Below are 17,788 nucleotides of genomic sequence, written 5' to 3' on the forward strand. Positions count from 1 at the left end.
GTGCAGGGCATTTCCCCAGGGAGGCTTAAAAACCCTCAGACAAACTAGCCGAAGTCTGTGGCCAGGGTCCCCTTTGTTCTCCCTTCTCAGCAAGCAGGATTCTCTCCTCTGGGACCTGGCCTCCGTCCTGCTGATGCAAGGCTGACTGTGCAGTGCAGGGCGGGGAGGGGAAGGGAAGAGATGAGGGAGGAATGGTGAGTGGCGAAGGGGCTTCTGGAAGCCCACAGAGGGAGGGGCAAGCAGAGAAAGGAGGGGGGTACAAAGGGAGAAGAAGGTAAAAGAGCAGAAGGGTTGGAGAGCATGGCAGTCCCTTCGTAGGGGACTAATGTCATGTTTCAATGTGGGCAGAAAGCTGCAGCGAGCATCTTTGGGTCTCACTCTGCACATCTAGCATTGGGCGTGATGCACAAGTATAAAACATGGCTATCGTCCCAGAGGGGCTTTCACCCAGAAGGCAAGGATTGGGAGAGGGGCTGGTATGAGCATCATATGTTCAAGGTCCAACATAATATAAATACAAAAGCTTTTGTCTGGGGGATAGAAAATCTGGTGACAGTTCTGGCTCGGTCACTCACTTCTGTGTGAGCCTAGGTCTGTACTGGACGTCCCTGTGCCTTGGTTTCCGTACTGTAAAATGGACATAACACAACACCCCTTAAGTGCCCACAGGGACCCTGAAAGGAGACACCGCGGGTCAGAATGAACCGTAAATTCTAAACTTTGACAGAAATGCAGGAAACAGGGCAAACAAACACGGGATACTGAGGCACTGAGGCCACTTGGGGGCGGTCAGAGTCTTGGAGGCCAAGACCTTGCGCTGGGCTGGACTGGGCAAGATAAACAACTAGCTTTAGAAGAGATTAGGAGGCTGGGGAAGGGAGAGGCCACCCAAAGGAAGGCATGGAGGTGGGAATATACTTGCTTTATTTGTGAGACAATCAGAGAGCAGTTCTGTTTTTGTTCCTCTGCCTGCTCTCTCCTCCCTCCTCTCCCACTCCTGGGCATTTTTAGGTGATTTCTTTAGCTAGAATAGGCTCCTGTCTTCCTGTTTGTGATTTTTAGATGTCATTGTTTCCAAGAAGCTCTTCCAGAGGCCCAAGAATGGATGCTCCAATAGACCTTATGTTAGTGTTTTCTAAACATTTCTACTGTGACCCAAAATAAGAAAACATTTTATGTCACACACACACACACACACACACACACATACACACACACACCCCCCAGTATAGAAAATGGAAATGGAAGTTTTAAAGAAACAACATTTCCCCTTATTATGAATGCGATCCCATAATATCATTCTGTGATATTTCTATTCTGCTCTATTTAATTTTTTTTTAAATGCTGGTCGTGACCCACTAAGTTAATTTCGTGACCCACTAATGGGCTGGTAACCTGCTGTTTGACAACACCTGTCGCATTTGCTCCCGGCACTGGATCACCGCGTGTGTCTGCACCCCCGCCACCCCCACAGCCCCCCTCAGGACAGGCATTTCATCAGGCTCGACCCGGGACCCAGCCTCCAGCACTGTGCCTGGTGCCCAGCAGGGGCTGAATGGATGAATTATTGAATGGAGGGCTGTCTGGCTGGGGCAGAGGAGTGCCGAGTAAAGAAGGATGAAACGAGGAGGGCTGTGAAAAGCAGGTGGGGGGACAGTGAATCTGAAGGAAGCATGTGGAGGCATCAGGGAAAAATCTCAGGCAGGAGAGGAGGGGGGCCTGGTCCGAGTCACTGGCTGCAGCGGTCACTAAGAGCTCTGCCTTGAGGCCCTTTGAAGGGAGGGGACAAGGCTTGATGGCAGAGAGCTCGAGAGGTAGCACAGAATAAGTGGCAAAGAGGACCCTAAGTCTCTGGCCTGAAAGCAGGACACCGTGGGATAGCTTTTCTGCCCAATCACTGCAGCTTAGGGGAGACCCACAGTCATGATAGCTTGTGTTTATTGACCACCTACTATGTACAGGCACTACCCCCAGGTCCTGTGCACACATCCACTGTTTACAATCACTGGCCCAAGGTCACACTGCTGGTGAGTGGCACCAATGGGATTCAAGTTGGGTCAGTCTTGAGTCCACGGTCTATACCACTTTCTCCTGCACATCACCGCCTTCCCTCACTTCCTGTCCATCAGTTTCTGCGACGACACAGTCCATGAGCTCCCAATTCCTTCAGAATTGGGGATTGCTTGTAATTCGGAGGGGAGTAGATACGTGCATGGCCAAGGGTTGGGGGTCGAGACGGCAGGTGCTGGCCACCATTAAGTGTGGGTACATCCAAGACGTGAGGAGCAGGGCACTCATTCATTCCTGCATTCACTTAATCAGCATTGACAGTGCCTCTGGTATGCCAGACACTGGCTAAGGTGTTAAGGACACAACGGAAGAAGTTCCCGGCCCTCACAGAATTCACATCCCAAGAAAGGAGGGAGCCAGACGATAACCAGGTAGATACGTGAAGTCCCACTGCAACACAGTGAATCCAAGGGAGGAAGAAAAGCAGGATGGAGTTAGGTTGCGTACACAGAATAGTCTGGGAAGGTCTCTCAAGGAGGAGACACCTGAACCGAGACCCACGGCAGAGCTCCAGGGGAGCACCCAAGGTTGTAGGTGGGAGGACCAGACAGCGGCGGTGAAAAGAGCCAGAAAACCCTGTTACAGAGCGCACGGGCCTCCAGAAAGACGGCAGGGGGGCTGGGAAGGGAGGAGAGAATGTTTCAGGGCCCAGGAACGGCATGAGAGCCAGGAGGCTTGAACGTCCCCAATCAAACACTGACACTATTGACAAAAGACTGCCGAGTTAAGCAGATGCTGTCACCAGCCAGAACGCACCGCAGGGATCGTGGCATCTTCTGAGAGCATGCCGTGGACCGCTGACAGGGCACAGGGCACAATCACCAGCCTCGGGCTCCGGCTCCTCAGAGTCAGTCTTGGTGCCAGGATGGGGAGAGGCCACCCTCCTCCAGCTTCTTGGGAGGTGGCTGCTTGCAGTGCGGCTGGGAGGCTTTGCTTTCAAAAGGGTCCTCCCCCTACTCGCCCCCCCCCCACTCCTTATGGGGAGGGCTGATCTGGAAGTCTCTTCTGCAAACACACGTGCCCTCCACCTTTCCCTCTCCAGCACAGGCTCTGAGAAGAGAAGGAACCCTTGTGGCAGGCACAGGGGCATCCAGGGGGCTGGGGCAGCCCCTAACAGGGTGATTCACCTTACCCTCACTCACACTTCACCATCTTGCCTCAGAGCTTGTAGCTCCTGGTGTCCTGGTAAGGGTAAGAAGTTTCTAGACTCAGCAGCCATTCCCCTCTCAGCCAAGGTGGCCAGAAAAGAAATGGCTTCCCCCCTTCATATATCCAGGGCAGGGAGGAAGCTCACTCCTTCCAGAGGAGACACAGAAACCTGGACAGAAGACTGTGTGATGTCACACCTAGTACTAAATATGAGAAAACCCAGAGACCTCTGTCTTCCCCTCCTCTCCTTGGCGAGGGGCCCAGAGCCTCCCAAGCTCTGTTACTAGGCTTCGAAGGCCAGCAAGAGAGAGGGGGAAGGAGGGGACTCTCTGACTTCCTCCCCTCAGCTCTTCTTGTAGGAGACCCTCCTCCCAAATCATTTCCCAATCACATGAAAAAGAAAACAATAGGCCTCAACAACATTTTATTGAGCACTTAGTATATTCCAGGCATTATCTAAATGCTGCATGGGAATAAATTCACTAAATGCTCACAAAACCTGGTGAGGTATCAGTATTCCCACTGCCTAGATGAGGGAACTGAGGCACAGAGAGGATAATTAACTTACTTAATGTCACACAGTTGGTGTCACTGGATGGCAGACATCTTTAATCTCAGTTTCAGACGAGGCTCCGCATCAACTGTTAACACATTCTCCAGCAAGGTGCAAGGCCCCACGCGGGACCCGAGCTGCCCACTCACCACATGCATCAGTGAGGTTGAAGAGAATGAGAAAAAGGTGGCTGGAGATCGGGAGAGAGTCGCTGAAGAGAGTCCCTGGCGTGTGGGAAAGCTGTATGTGCTCCTCCTTCAGGTCAAGTCGAGAGTGGGGGCTTTGGGGAGACCTTCTCAGAGAGATTTACCCGGGTCCTCTGCACTTGGAGACACGGAAAACTGATGTCTGGTTCTTGCCCAAATAATCTAAACGCGAGGTCAGGTGCCCACTGGCTGCTCGGAGGTGGAGCAAAGAAGGAACGTGGCCTCGTGTTCCCAGGTTTTCAGGCGCGTGGCCTGGGGTGCACTGACGTGGAGAGAGCCTGCCTGGAGGGTGGGGACCCCACAGGGAAGAGGGGGCCCTGCCCGATGCTCAGAGCTGAGCAAGAGGTTTAATTCTCACTCAAGGGAGAGGCATTGCAGGCATCGGGAACACTTCCCAGCAGCTGAGTGGGCCAAGTGTCTCCAAAGTGCCCTCTGCCCCAGGGAGACCTGGTCAGCTTCCCATGTCTGCCAGGCCCAGAGAACTCGGATGAGGATGTCCTCACCCTGTCATCCTGTCCTTCCCTTTCACCATCCAAACTGGGAGTAGAGGAAGAGAGAGGCCCCACCAGGCCCCTCCAGATGTCCGGCCCGCCCCCTCTGGGCTCCCGTGGCCTTGGAGAAGAGGCACTTCGGGCTACGAGGCTGGAGGCTGGCCTTCCGTCTTCTTCCCCTGCTTGGGTCCCCGTGGGCTTGCATCCCGCCTCTCCCATAGACCGCAGCCCCCTCAGTGGCCTGTCCGTAGAGCTCCCTTCTCTTGCTTCTGGTGGCTTCTCCTTGCCTTACACCTGCAGGGCTCCCTGCTCTCTCCTAGGCCTGCTACCACCTCTGTAAATAGCTTGAAATGGAGTTTAAAGCTGTGATTATCGAGCCGGACTGGGCACCCCATTCTGAGGAGCTGAGGCTTTTGTGATACCTAAACATGACCTGAAAAGTCATGAGACTTGGCCCTGTTTCTACCCAGGGCTGTAAAAGGGCCGGTGCCGCTGAATAAATTCACAGGGACAGTGGGAAAGACAGTGAGGAGGACTTGCCTCGTGCACCATCCAGCTGTTCTCAGAGGTGCTAGGGCCGGGGGTCCAATCCAGGCGCCCGGCTCCAGAGTCCATGTCCTTCTGGCCAATCTCCTACATGGTTTCCTGCAGGGCCAGATTCTCAGGGAGGAGAATCTCTGTGATTTTCGGTGTTTGTCCCAAGCGGGAGATCCCAGACTTCCTCAGCAGCTTCCTTCAGAATTACACCCATCACTTCTGGGCTTCTATTCTAAGCCTCCATCAGAGGACATTTCCTTTGTTTTTCTGGAGAGGAAAGGAAACTGGTCCTTGAGCGAAAGACAGAGCCAAAGCCCCTGCAGAGGGTGTTTCTGAGTCGCACGTCCCTCCTTTCTCGCTGCTTGATCCCTGCTGCTCTGCCATTCATGTCAACCCGGATTGAAATGTCCTGTCCAGGGGCGCCTGGGTGGCTCAGTCGGTTAAGCGTCCGGCTCCGGCTCAGGTCATGATCTCACAGTTCATGAGTCTGAGCCCCTCGTCAGGCTCCTTGCTGACAGTGCAGAACCTGCGCGGGATCCTCTCTCTCCCTCTCTTTCCTCTCTCTCTGCCCCTCCCCAACTTGGCTTTCTTTCTCTCTCAAAATAAATAAACTTGAAAAGGAAATGAAATGTTCTGTCTGGATTTTCCTGAAGGATTGGAATACTAACTTCCAGAGCTCCAGATCTTTCTTTGCCCACACCCTTCCCTCTATCTAGAACCTCTACGTTCCCTCCATGTCCTGCTACGATCCTTGAGTCCTACGCTAAGTATCAGCTACTCTGAGAAGCCTCAGTGGCCTTGCAGGAAGGCTAGGCGCCCCCTCCCGTGTGGCCCTGCAGAAGCTGGGCCACACTTCTGTTGCTGCCCTCACACCACATTGTAATGATCCATCTACACGCGTGTCTCCCTCACCAGGCAGTGAGAGGCTCAACACAGAGTCTGTGTGTATTTAGTGGTTTTCCTATCTTCCATGTCTGGTACAAGCCTGGCACAGGAGGTCAATGAAGGTTTTAAGAATAAATTAGTTGCAGAATCAATGAGTGAATGAATTCCTTTAGCTTCAGCATCATATGGACTCACCAGCCAGCGTTGATCAATCTCCCTGCCCTGTCCTTGGCCAGCGCTGCACTGAGCACTGGGAGAGGTCACCTAAAGTGTAAAGGCACCATTTCCGCCCTCCTGATATACAATCCTGGCCAGGAAGACAAAGGCATAGTGGCAGTGGTGCTGGTAGAAGCAAGTAGCACTCACTGGGTACCAGCCACATGCCAGCCCCTGCTCCTCATGAGTCACCAGGTGGTGACCCATTCAAATCCTCATGACCACCTCTGAGGAAGGTGCTACTACTATTTCTAACTTACAGATGACGAACCCAGCACTTAGAGCCACCCAGCTAGGAGGTGGCATATGAGTCCCAACCAGACGATAAAATATGCAGCAGCATGGAGAAGAGGGGGTGCTCGTGGGCTGGAGTGGCGGGTGATGTTTTCAGGAAGAGCCGGACCTGAGCGGAGTCATGAAACCCCTTCCCCCAGCCTTTTTTCGTGCCCTGCTGGCACCCAAGACCCTCCCCTGCATGCCTCTGGTGCCCGGTATGGGGAGACGGCTGCATGCTGGCTGAGTGTGTGAGGGCGCCCGTGTCATTGGAGCTCTTGGGGCGGCTGGGGCCCAGCTCCCGCCAGACGCCTCCCCAGTTCTGGAGCCTGAGGGGGCAGGAGCCCACGGCAGCCCGCTGATTAATTTCCACTGACAAGAGGTTGCGTCTTCGGCAAGCACGGTATTAAATAGCTCCTTTTGATCATAATTAAGTTTCTCTCGGGCTGATGCTATAAATAGCCATGCCCTATTGATTGGAGGGTCTGGGCTCTGAGCTCAGCCTCCTCCGGGAGCCTTTCCAGGCCTGGCCTGGGCTCTCGAGTCCCACTTTTCTCTTCCTGACACACAGCATTCCGAATTTCAAGGGCAGGTGCAGCCAAACAACAGGCTCGGGTTCAGCTCATTTTCCCACCCCTTCTTCTCCCTCCACCCCCCACCCCTGCCACACCAGTGGAAGCTGTGGTTGACTCACGGGGTTACTTGGCTTCCCGAGGGAGGGCCAGGCAGAGACCTCAGGAGGCAGGACACCTGGGCCTTCGGGACCTGAGCTTCCGCCTCCCTCTGCAGTGAGGATGCTCTCCCTCCTCCTCCCTACTCTGCATGGACACCTTGCTGTTCCACCAACAGGGAGACTGAGGCCCAGACAAGTGAAGATTCTGTTCAAAGTCTCCAGAAAAGAAACTCATGACTAGAATTTTCCCTTCTCCCTTGTCTCTTTCAAGAAAGCATGGCCAATCTGGTGTTGCTGTCCTCAAAGCTGAGAGGAGGGGCCTGGCGCCCAGATCGCGGGGTTACAATCAGGAGGGGAGAGGGAGGTATATGCAGAACAAAGCACAATGATTGCAGAGCTCCCTCTACTCAATGCACGCACGGCCCTGCTTCTCCCAGCTTGATGCCTATCAGAGTTACTTCCCCGAAAGTAGCAAGGCTCTTTCTCCAGGACTTCCCCCCAACTCCCTAGAGGCCCCCAGAATCTCACACACACACGCACATGCGCACACATGTGCGCGCGCGCACACACACACACACTCATACACACATACACACAGTGCCGCTGCACAGCCCAGGCTTTGATTCCTTGGTGCCCAGTTCTGTTTTGTTCTGCCTCGTTTTAGGGACGTGACGGGCTGGAAACGAAGCAGTATGGTAGAGAGGAGAGGTCTGCCCTGGAGTCTCCAAGCTTCGCATGATCCCTCCCCTGCTGCCAGCTGGTGGCATGGCCCTGGGCAAGTAGCTTAACTTCTCCATCCCTCAGTTTTCCTCATCTTAAAAGTAAGTGGGTGGAATGAAACGACCTTTTCAGCTCTACAAAGATAAGATTCTGAGTAAAAAAAAAAAAAAAGTATGTAGTATGTGCACACATGTACCAAAAAGGGAGTATGGATGAGCTAATGCTAAGTTTTCATTTTGTTTTATTTTTAAAGTTTATTTTGACAGAGAGAGAGAGACAGAGAGAGACAAAAAAATATGCAGGGCTCGATCTCATGAGAATGCGTGAGATCATGACCTGAGCCTAAATCAAGAGTGGCATGTGTAACCGACTGAGCCACCCAGGCGCCCCTAAATTTTCATTTTAAAGCAAGATGTTGCCTGGGTTCCCAAAGAAAGAGGACATCTGCAGAGGGCAGGTCCTAGAGTCGGGCTTCTGCCCTCCGCACTTTGTGAAACCACAGTCTTGGAGCAAATCTGGCCCATCATCTGTTTTCATAAATAAAACTGGACCACAGCCATGCTCCTTCACTGACCTATCCTTGATGACTGCTTTTGTGCCCAACAGCACAGGTGAGTTGTTGCAATAGGGAAGGTATGACTCACAAAGCCTAAAGTAGCTACTGGCTGGCCCTTTACAAAATAAGGCTGCCATTCTTTGCCAGTGCATGGCAGCAGGTGGACAGAAGGAAGTAAAGGACTCTCTCAGTTGAGATCAGGAATACATGCTTGGAGAGAACCTGGAGAGAACAGCCTGCTGATCAGGGTAGAGTAGGGGTCACGGGTACTTTTCCAGGGGACCTGGATAAGTATCTCGGAGTCCCCGGGAGCTCTGCCCAGCGATCTGGCAGCCTACAGACAGGCTGCCCCCACACCATCTGACACACACATACAGAGACACACAGGTGTGCAGGTGCACACGTGCGCGCGCGCGCGCACACACACACACACACAGAGCTGGACTGGGCCAGGGGGATATTTGCATCCTAGGTGTGTGACAGTGAGAGGGTGGTAATGCAGCTTCTACAAAGGCATTGACCCTAACTGACCAGGCTCCACTCTCCCCTGCCAGAGGCCAGTGGTTAATCCAGTCTAGAACACCTTCCCAATGCCCTGCAGGTCTCTGAGCTGAGACTAGGGTAGGAGAGAGCCTCGGGCCCAATTAGTAGTGCCCGGAAGCATAGACATTCCCTGGGAAGGGTGGGGAAAGTTGGCCACTGACAAATAGAGTGGACTGGAGGCTCTCTGAGCCTTACTTAGCAATCTGATGTATGAACGGAGCAGTGAGCTGCCCAGGAAGCAGGAAGTGGCTGGGGCTGGAGTGAGGGAACAAAGACATCCAGAAAGAATCAGCATGGGTGAAATAACACCATCAGTTAGCCTCTACTTGTGGTGCTCCCCAAAGCCCCCTAAAGCTCTCCAGGCTTGGCTGCTCAGCTTGTGATTTGAGGGTGCTCCCGTGGCTCCCCATTCTTCTGCTGGCAGGCTCCCCCCATCTGGCCCTGTCCTACAGTCAGCGGCGCACGCAGCCCTTGATCTCCACCCCCAGTGTCTTCAGCTTCCACCTGGTGGGCTGCGCGGGGCTTCAATGGCCTTTTCTTTCTCCCCATGAAGTTGGATCTGGTTTTTCAGGGCAGTGGCGGTGGGGGGGGGGGGGGGGACACAAAATCTCCCTAAGCGATCTCACATGGCTGCTGCCCGGAGCCATATGCCGTGTTCCCCAGCTCTGCCATTATGCATCTTGCTTGTAATTGCTTTAGAATGACACTCATCATGTTCTATTTTATCACCCAGTGACAGATCCACATAGGGAGGGGAAACACACTCACAGAGGCAGCCAGGCTGCGTTTAACAGTTAAGTAGAGCGGTCGTGCCCGAGTCCCCAGAGCCGTACTCTGCCCACTGGCTCAGACAGAGCACATGTCTAGTCACTGTCCCTGGTTCTGCGAATCAAAGGGAGTCAGTCAGTGCCGGACTGCCTGCCCTGTATTCCGGAGGCGCCTTCACATGCTCCCCAGCTCCCTGTAAACCCTCCAAACATACTCAGCCTTTGCTGCTGTAATTACTCAAGAGATAGAGGCTTCTTTTCAGGAGCAAAAGGCAACTATAAACAGAGGGACAGAGACTGAGTTTCTCCTCCGTATGTAAACGCTCCACCGTGAGCACAGCGCTCCCTGCCCCCACCCTGGGTCTGCCTGTTACTCCCTTTCTCCAGGTGGCTCCCCCCACCTTCTACTTTATACCCTCAACAGGCAGGCGCCTCTCTCATTCCTAAAGGTCCAACAGGGGCTGGAAGCTTCCAGGCCTCTCCCACCCCCCACCCATCCACCCCACCAAGAACTGAGTTGTAGACACTTTCACTTCACTCACTGACTCCGGCCCCAGGGCCCGGCGGGGGTGGGAACATTCTCTCACTGGCCACTGCTGGGAAGAGGGGTAAGCCCAAGAGACAGGGAGCTGTGAGGAGCGAATGGAAACATCTCTGTGCCACTGCCGTCCCTGCCAGGGGCTCCGTGACACAGCGTCAGTGTGAAGTAGGACGCTGCGAGAGAGCTCCTTCCTCAGAGCCCCGAGGTGCAGAACCGGGTGGATGCCCCACGGTCAACGGGTCTCTCAGTCCTAACCACTTCTCCTCTACTCACCCTGGACCAAACTCCTCCACACACCCCTGCAGGGACCTGTGTCCTATACCGGCGCTGGCTTTACAGAAGTCCCCAGACAAATCCTCCGTGGCCCCACCAGCCCATAGATATTTGGGGCTTGAAATCCAGGCCCAGAGAAAATACCCCGAAGCCCAAGACTCTTTTTAGCTGAGGACGCTGAGATCAGAGCACCTGGTAAAGCCCCACTTAGCAACCCCAAGAAGGGACGCTCGTGGCCCGCAGTCACCCCCCAGACGGAGAAGCTGGGTCTGCCATGGAGGGCCGCCACCACACACCTGGGTAGCCCCACCTCCCTTCCCCACAGGACTGGTCAGGCCCAGACGGGCCCTCAAGACCATGAGCCTCTTCAGCCCCCACCCCCAAGCCCAGAAAGCGGTCAGGTACAAAATGCTGGAAGGTCCTTGGGGAAACCTGGTGTGGAGGTGGGGTGGGGGAGACACCCCTGGCAACCCCCCACCCCAGGCTGACACGGGGAGAGGCTGACTGGAGCAGACAGTTATGTATGTAAAGTGCCTGATTCCAGGGGAGGCGCTTTCTCTCAAACCCCCTCTCGTATTAAGAACGAGCGTAGGTCCCCAGGGACAGTGGAAAGAACAGAACAGACTGTTTCCAGAGCGCCTTCCCGAGGGCACTCATCTCTCTATTTCTTCCTGCAGAGCTTGGGGACTCCACAGAGGGGGAGGGTAGTCAGTGACTGGGGGAACCCCCTCTACACGCCTGGGTCCATTCTAGGGAAGGCCCCCAGGTCAGGCCCTGCTTCCTCTGGCCTCTGCCAGAGCCATGGGCCATTTGCTCAGGAGCCTGGGCTCACTCTTGCCCTGGGGAGGAGGGAGGTGCTGTGGAGGGTGAGGCTTTCCTGCCCAGGGACCTGAGCAACAACCCGGCCTGCTTTGCGACTCCTGAGCTGTCCCGCCAGGAGCCGGCAGCAGGGATCGGGCCATAGAAGGCATGCCCTCCGGGATCCATCATACACGCAGTGGGCGTCCTCAGCTGGCCCTCAGAAAGCACCCACTGATGCCTGTGAGGCCATTGTGCTCCGAGCAGCCCGGTCACCCCCATCGGACCCAGTTGGCATGATGTTTCCTGGTCTGTGTCAAGTGTGTCCAATTTCCCGACCAACTCCCTGATAAAGGATTGTTTTCCTCATTCACTCCGGGCAGCTCCACGCTAGGGGAGGGCGGAGGCCGCTTTGATGGGGAAGGTTCTCTCTTTTGTCTCCTCGGCGTCCACATCTGCAGGCCAGGCCTGACCTCTGCTAGGTGCCTCTGCAAAGGCCCGTCTCCCCCTCAGCAGTTACCATGCTTCGTCCTCGCTGCCACCCTTTGTACCTACGATCCGTCTTCTCACCCCCTTCTCCATGCTGAGGCTTTGCATGGGGACCTGGGAGTCGAAGGACCCGCTGGCATGATGACCTAGGGAACTGGGTCTTTTAAGGGAGGCCAGAGGGAGACATTAGATCTCACGGCATGGAGGGGAGAGCACTGGCTGGGAAATAAAGTGATCTGGGCTCCAGTCCACCTGCGGTTGCTGTCATCTCAGCTTTCTCGTGTCTGAGACTCTGGGGCTCAAGCAGAGCCCTGCTCACCTGTGTGAGTGGTGCCCATGGGACAGAACCCTTGGGCAGCTACAGTCCCACTTCTGTTCTCCCTGCAGTTTCTGCCCTGCGTCTTCCTGGCCCGAGCTGCTGGCATGCCATCTGGTATTCCTGGGCGAGCCAAGAGTTATTTACCAGTGACAGCTCTGTTCCTCTGGCCATTCCCGCCCATGTGCAAGGGCAGGGGAGCCATCCCAGCCCTCACGCCGGGCACTCGCATGGCCCAGCACTGGCCTAGGCACTTTGTGAATGGCCTTATTTCTAAACCCAAGAGCAATCTTCATTGGCCCAAAGGAGAAACCGTGTGCATGCTGTGAGGAAGCGGCAGAGCTGGGGATAGAACTCATTTCTGTCTGCTTTTGGAATCCACTCTTTCCAGCGGGGGCCTCCTTGGAGAAGCCGGGCCAGCAATCACAGTCCTCAGGAGTGAACAAGCCTATAGCCTCCTTCCTTTGGCTCAGGACAAGAGGACTAGTGTCACCAGAGAGGAAAACCCGTTCTCTTCACTGCCTTCCCCAAGCCTGACCCAAACAGCCACGTTGCTACATTACATCTCACAGGTAGCAGATTGAAGCCATGGCCCCTGTGTTGGCATCATGAAAACCACTCGGACTTTTGAGCAGGCTGAGATCCCTGTGGACACCCCCCCCCCGCCCCGCCCAGCCTGTCCATACATCCTCACTGATCACCACTATAAAATTGAGCCCACATAGCTCATGGTAATGATGCTGTGGCGGATTGCAAAAATGTCCACCGATTCTCCCCAGCCTTTGGTATTCACTTCCCTGTGCAATGTGGCATTTTAATTCCTCCCATCAAAAGGCAGAATTGATTTCTCTACCCTTTGAATCTGGGCTTGCACATGTGATCTGCCTTGCCTATTGGGACATTAGCCAATGTGACACAGCAGGGGGTTGACAAAGGCTTGTGCATTGAGGTTAACCTCTCTTTCAGCCCATGGTACCTCAGTGACCTGCCACCAGTTGAAGAACCTGGGCAAGCACACTGGATGATGACACAAGAGCCATGTCACCCATCCCTGTGGCTCCAGATGGCTGCCAGAGGCGGGAGGCCATCCTAGACTCTCCATCCCTGGTGGAGCCACAGCTAAGCAGAGAGACCGGTTGAGCCAGCCCAGACCCAGAGAACTGACCAGCCAACCCACAGATCCATAGAAATAATAAATGCTTATAGTTTTAAGGATTTCTGGGGTGGTTTGTCACACAGTACAAGCAAACTGACACAGAGTCCCACAAAGGGAGTGACGAAGAAAACAGTAAACACAAGTGACGATCTAGTGCTGTGGTTGGGGGGGGAGGGGATGGGAGCCAGAATGCCTGGGTTTGAAACCCTGCTTTGCCACTGGGAAAGTAACTTGGACAAGTTGCTTCATCTCTCTGTGCCTCATCTGCAAGGGGAGGACACTGCTGGGAAGGCCCAGTTAACAGATGTGGAGCACTGAGGACACTGGCTGGCCCACTCTGTGAAGGGCTTCCTATCATTGCTGTTAGAACAGACAGCCCTGCCATGGTCGCAGGAGTCAGAGCTGTCTCACAAAGCAAGGGGACTGACTTGCAGAACCCCAGCTACAGTGACGGCTGACCTGAGGCACTGGATGGACCCTGTCATGGGGAACAGAGGCTGCACCTCGGGAAAGCCTGCCTGGCAGGAAGCCTTGTTGGATGCAAAGAAGGTTACAGGGGACCTTACAGCTAAGTAGCCTTCTGCGTCCGAAAGGAACATGGCCAGGGGGCACTGCCTCTCTCACTGCTGCACAGAGACACGCACACGCAGGATTTCTTCATGTTCGAGGGGTGTTCTGCCTAAGCCAATCCCCAGCTTCTCTTAGGTCAGCTTATCGCCCTCCTTGAGGGGGCGAGGGGAACCAGTCCACAAAAAGGGAGCAGAGGTCTCATCCCTTACCTCACTTAATCCCACGCCCCAGTCAGCACCGTTGACTTGCCTTCTGGTTATAACTCTATTGCAGTTCAGCAGAAGGAGGGAAACAGGCACTTATGTGCCATTATGGCTGCCTGGGCTCCCGGCCAGGGCCGGACAGGCAGGGCGGAGGGGCCAAGACTCCGCCTGGACCACAATCTTGGACTCTAGGATTTCACTGTCTTTCCCTGGCTTGGCAGACAGTGCTGGACCAAAGCAGACTGCCACCGAGGATGGCCCAGCTGGGACCTTGAGAGCGCCAGCTGGGTAAAGGTGAAACCAAGGGTTCTAGAATTTCCAACCTGTGGGCTGTGTTGCCCGAGTGGCCAAGAAAGGGCTCCACGCATGCAGAGAGGTGCAGATCTCCTCAGCCCCCAGAGCAGCCGGGTGGGGTACGGGCAGCAGAGTCCCTGATCAGCATTCTCCTACCTCAAGCAGCCTGGCCAGCCCCGAAGGTCAAAGGCATGGCCAGGTGACGACTGGGGTGCACAGAACTAAAGGAAATGACCATCAAACTTGGAGCCAGGAAGGAGGTACAGACTCAGGGTGGAGGGGGCCCTCTTGGACAGAATCAAAGTTTATATTGTTGAAATTCTAGCCATTATGAGGAGGTAGACGCAAAGTCAGGAAGAAGGAGGGAATGGGCTCCTGCTCTTACACAGTCAAGAAGTGAAGGGACTATGGTCCCCACCTTGCCCTTGCCCTTGCCTTCACCCACCTAGCACCAGTGGGAGGGGAAGCCCTCAGCGCTAGATCATCAGAGAGGGCTGCCTCCTTCACCTTGCCCCCATTGCCCCAAGTGCATGGTCCTTACTCTGCCAAGGAGCATGATTACAGGTGTCGCTGCAGTTCATCTGAGTCATTTTCTGGACTCGGTGACCTCACCTGGTGAGCTTTACATCACCTTTAGAGCACAAATGGCCAGTACAACAGGGATGAATAAAGGAAACTGACACTGGTTGGTTCAAATCCCATCGGCAGTCAGAGGCTTGCGGTTTCCACCCCCACCCCCAACACATTTTTGTGTAAACAGGACTACAAACCCAAGGACTGCTGAATCTCTCTGGCTCAGCTTTCATTGTAAACAAGCTGGTCTTTGGTCTCTGGTTTAGTTTTATTCTATTTCTAAAATTTTTTTCTGGTTTAGTTTTAAACAACATGAAGATGGGGCACCTGGGGCCTCAGTCGGTTAAGGTTCCGACTTTGGCTCAAGTCATGATCTCGCAGTCTGTAAGTCTGAGCCCCGCATCGGGCTCTGTGCTGACAGCTAGCTCAGAACCTGGAGCCTGTTTCGGATTCTGCCCTCTCTCTCTGACCCTCCCCTGTTTGGCTCTGTCTCTCTCTGTTTCTCAATAATAAATAAATAAATAAATGTAAAAAAAAATAAACAACTAACATGAAGAAAAAAGATTTCTAACTTTTTTTTTACAATAGAACATACATACCTTTGTATGTACACGAGCCCCACCTCCGCGTTAAAATAAAGTTGTCCTTACCTTCTAACACGAGTCTTATTAAATAATCCTGCCACAGCAGTAAAAGGCACTCATGTCTGTGGGCAGAAAGGCAGTTTTACAGATGCTGCCTGAGAGATGGTAAGATTTTTCTTCCCTTGTATGTTTGATATATTTCATCATTTTTTAAAGTAAAAGATCTAACATCTTCATTCACACCAGCTCCCTGGAGTCGTCAAATTCATAAAGACAAGATCCCCGTCATTTCTCTCTGAATTCCCCAGGTACAGTCACTCTCTGGGAAAGATGAGTGGGTGGGTGAGGGGCTCATGCGAGTGCCAGGAGCCCCAGGCCTGGCTCAGGATGATGCTTCTGCTAGGGAACAAGGGTCACCTCTCAGTCGGCCAACTTTCCGAGAAGGGAGGCACTTCTGATGGCAAAAAGAGGTTCCCAGGCCACCAAGAGCCTCGGGTTACACTGAGAACCTCCTCCCTTACCTACCCCTCTTTGCTAACAGGTCTTCAGATGTGCACGCACGCGCACGTGCGCGCGCGCACACACACACACACCTCATGAGCCTGGTGCCTGTTTCTGAGTCTCTCCTCTAACTTTCGCCTTTTATCTGGAACAACGCTCCAAGCCAATGTCCCCATGTGATGTACACACTCCTACACGCTGTCTCTTCCGTGGCATCTCCAGGTGGCACAGATCTGAGGATCGCTGTGGCCCTGCCCCATCTGGATAGGAAAGGTCCCAGCGCTACACACCCCACCTTAAATGTGGGCACGTCCTCCCTCACCTTGCGTCATGAAATGCACAAACCTTGCACCTGACTCATTGGGCCAGTCCTACTTGGTTCCAAGTTTCGGCTGTCAGTTTTTCTTGACCCCCACGTGTCTAGGTTCCTCTCACTGAGTCTGAAGCAAACCAGCAGGACATGACGAGAAAGGGACGGGCCACAACCTGACAACGGAGCCCCTTCTGTGTGCCAGGCCCTCTGCTGGGAGCCGGGGTCTGGGACCACAGTGCCTGTCTTGGGGGAGCAAGGGCTCCCTGTGCAGACGGGGCTGTTCACCCAGGCTTTCAGATGGTGGTGACAGAAGGCAGAGAGCCTCCCTGGGAGAAGACTCACGAAGCTGGCCCATCTCCACCAAGCTTCCCCTTCACTGCCACCACCTGCTGCCTGCTCCTTAGTCCCTGTCCTCCGAGCACACTGGAAAGAAAGCCCGTGATATGCTCACAGCCAGCGAGAGCCCACTCACGGCTCACCCTCTCCCTGGCCCTCTGTGGTCATTAAATAGTTTCATTCAAATACCTTAAGGTAATGTAAGCCACGCTGCCTGCACGAATGCTGCTAGCAGTATAGAGATTCACCTGCGTTCCTGTGGGGAGCTCATGTAATAAATTAATGACAGTGGAGAACGGAGGATCATTTCCAGACCAACAGGATAATAGGGATGGGGTGGGACAAGCAAGAAACCAGCCTCTGGTGGAGGTGTCAGTAGCGATGGGTGATGGGAGACTGTAGAAGAATGCAGGCTCCACTGGCCTCAGAATCCATCAGTGTTGTGCGGGGCCTTGGCCATTCACCCCAAAGAGCCTGGTTTGGAGCTCATTTGCTCAGCAAATTTCCATTCCCTGAAGATCTTGGATCTGCCAGGGCTGGACCTGGGTCACCCTAAGGCTGTGCCAGGACCAATGTCCCAGGGTCTTCTTGCCACCGAGTCCCTTAGTAACTTCCCTGACCATAGTGATACTTGCCGTGCAGAATGGTTTCCTTAAAAGAACCTTCTGGATTCTTTTTTTTTTTTTTAAATGTTTTAATGTTTATTTACTTTTGAGAGAGAGAGAGAAAGACAAAACATGAGCGGGGGAGGGCAGAGAGAGAGGGAGACACAGAGTCTGAAACAGGCTCCAAGATCTGAGCTGTCCCACACACAGCCTGACGCAAGGCTCGAATCCACACACAGTGAGACCATGACCTGAGCCAAAGTTGGACACTTAATAGACTGAGCCACCCAGGTGCCCCAAAATCTTCTGGGTTCTTAAATCCCTTGGCCTTTTGGGGGTATAGAGGAAGCAGACTTGGGGTCAATACATGGAAAAGGGACTGACCCTCTCCAACATGGAATGAGCTGTAGCCAAACCCACCCCTGAATGCTCAGGCGGGCCTGTTGCCATCTGCGTGGGACGTTGTTGAGGGGAGTCCAGCTCTGACGGGGGATGGCAAACTGGACTCTTTCTAAACCCAAGCCGTGTGTGCCTCAGATAGCTGCCTGACGGTCCCTGGGTTAACATCTCATGCCTTCCCCTCATCCAGCCCATGCA

General features: G+C 54.0%; 1 protein-coding gene across 2 annotated transcripts in view; it reads right to left on the bottom strand.

Moving 5' to 3' along the window:
• KCND3 (potassium voltage-gated channel subfamily D member 3) overlaps positions 1–17,788 on the bottom strand; it is a 206,297-nt gene that overhangs the window by 173,762 nt on the left and 14,747 nt on the right. The gene's annotated exons all lie outside the window — the stretch shown is intronic.

This window comes from Hyaena hyaena, unplaced genomic scaffold (genome assembly GCF_003009895.1).
Source record: "Hyaena hyaena isolate Hyena2069 unplaced genomic scaffold, ASM300989v1 scaffold_505, whole genome shotgun sequence".
NCBI lineage: Eukaryota > Metazoa > Chordata > Mammalia > Carnivora > Hyaenidae > Hyaena > Hyaena hyaena.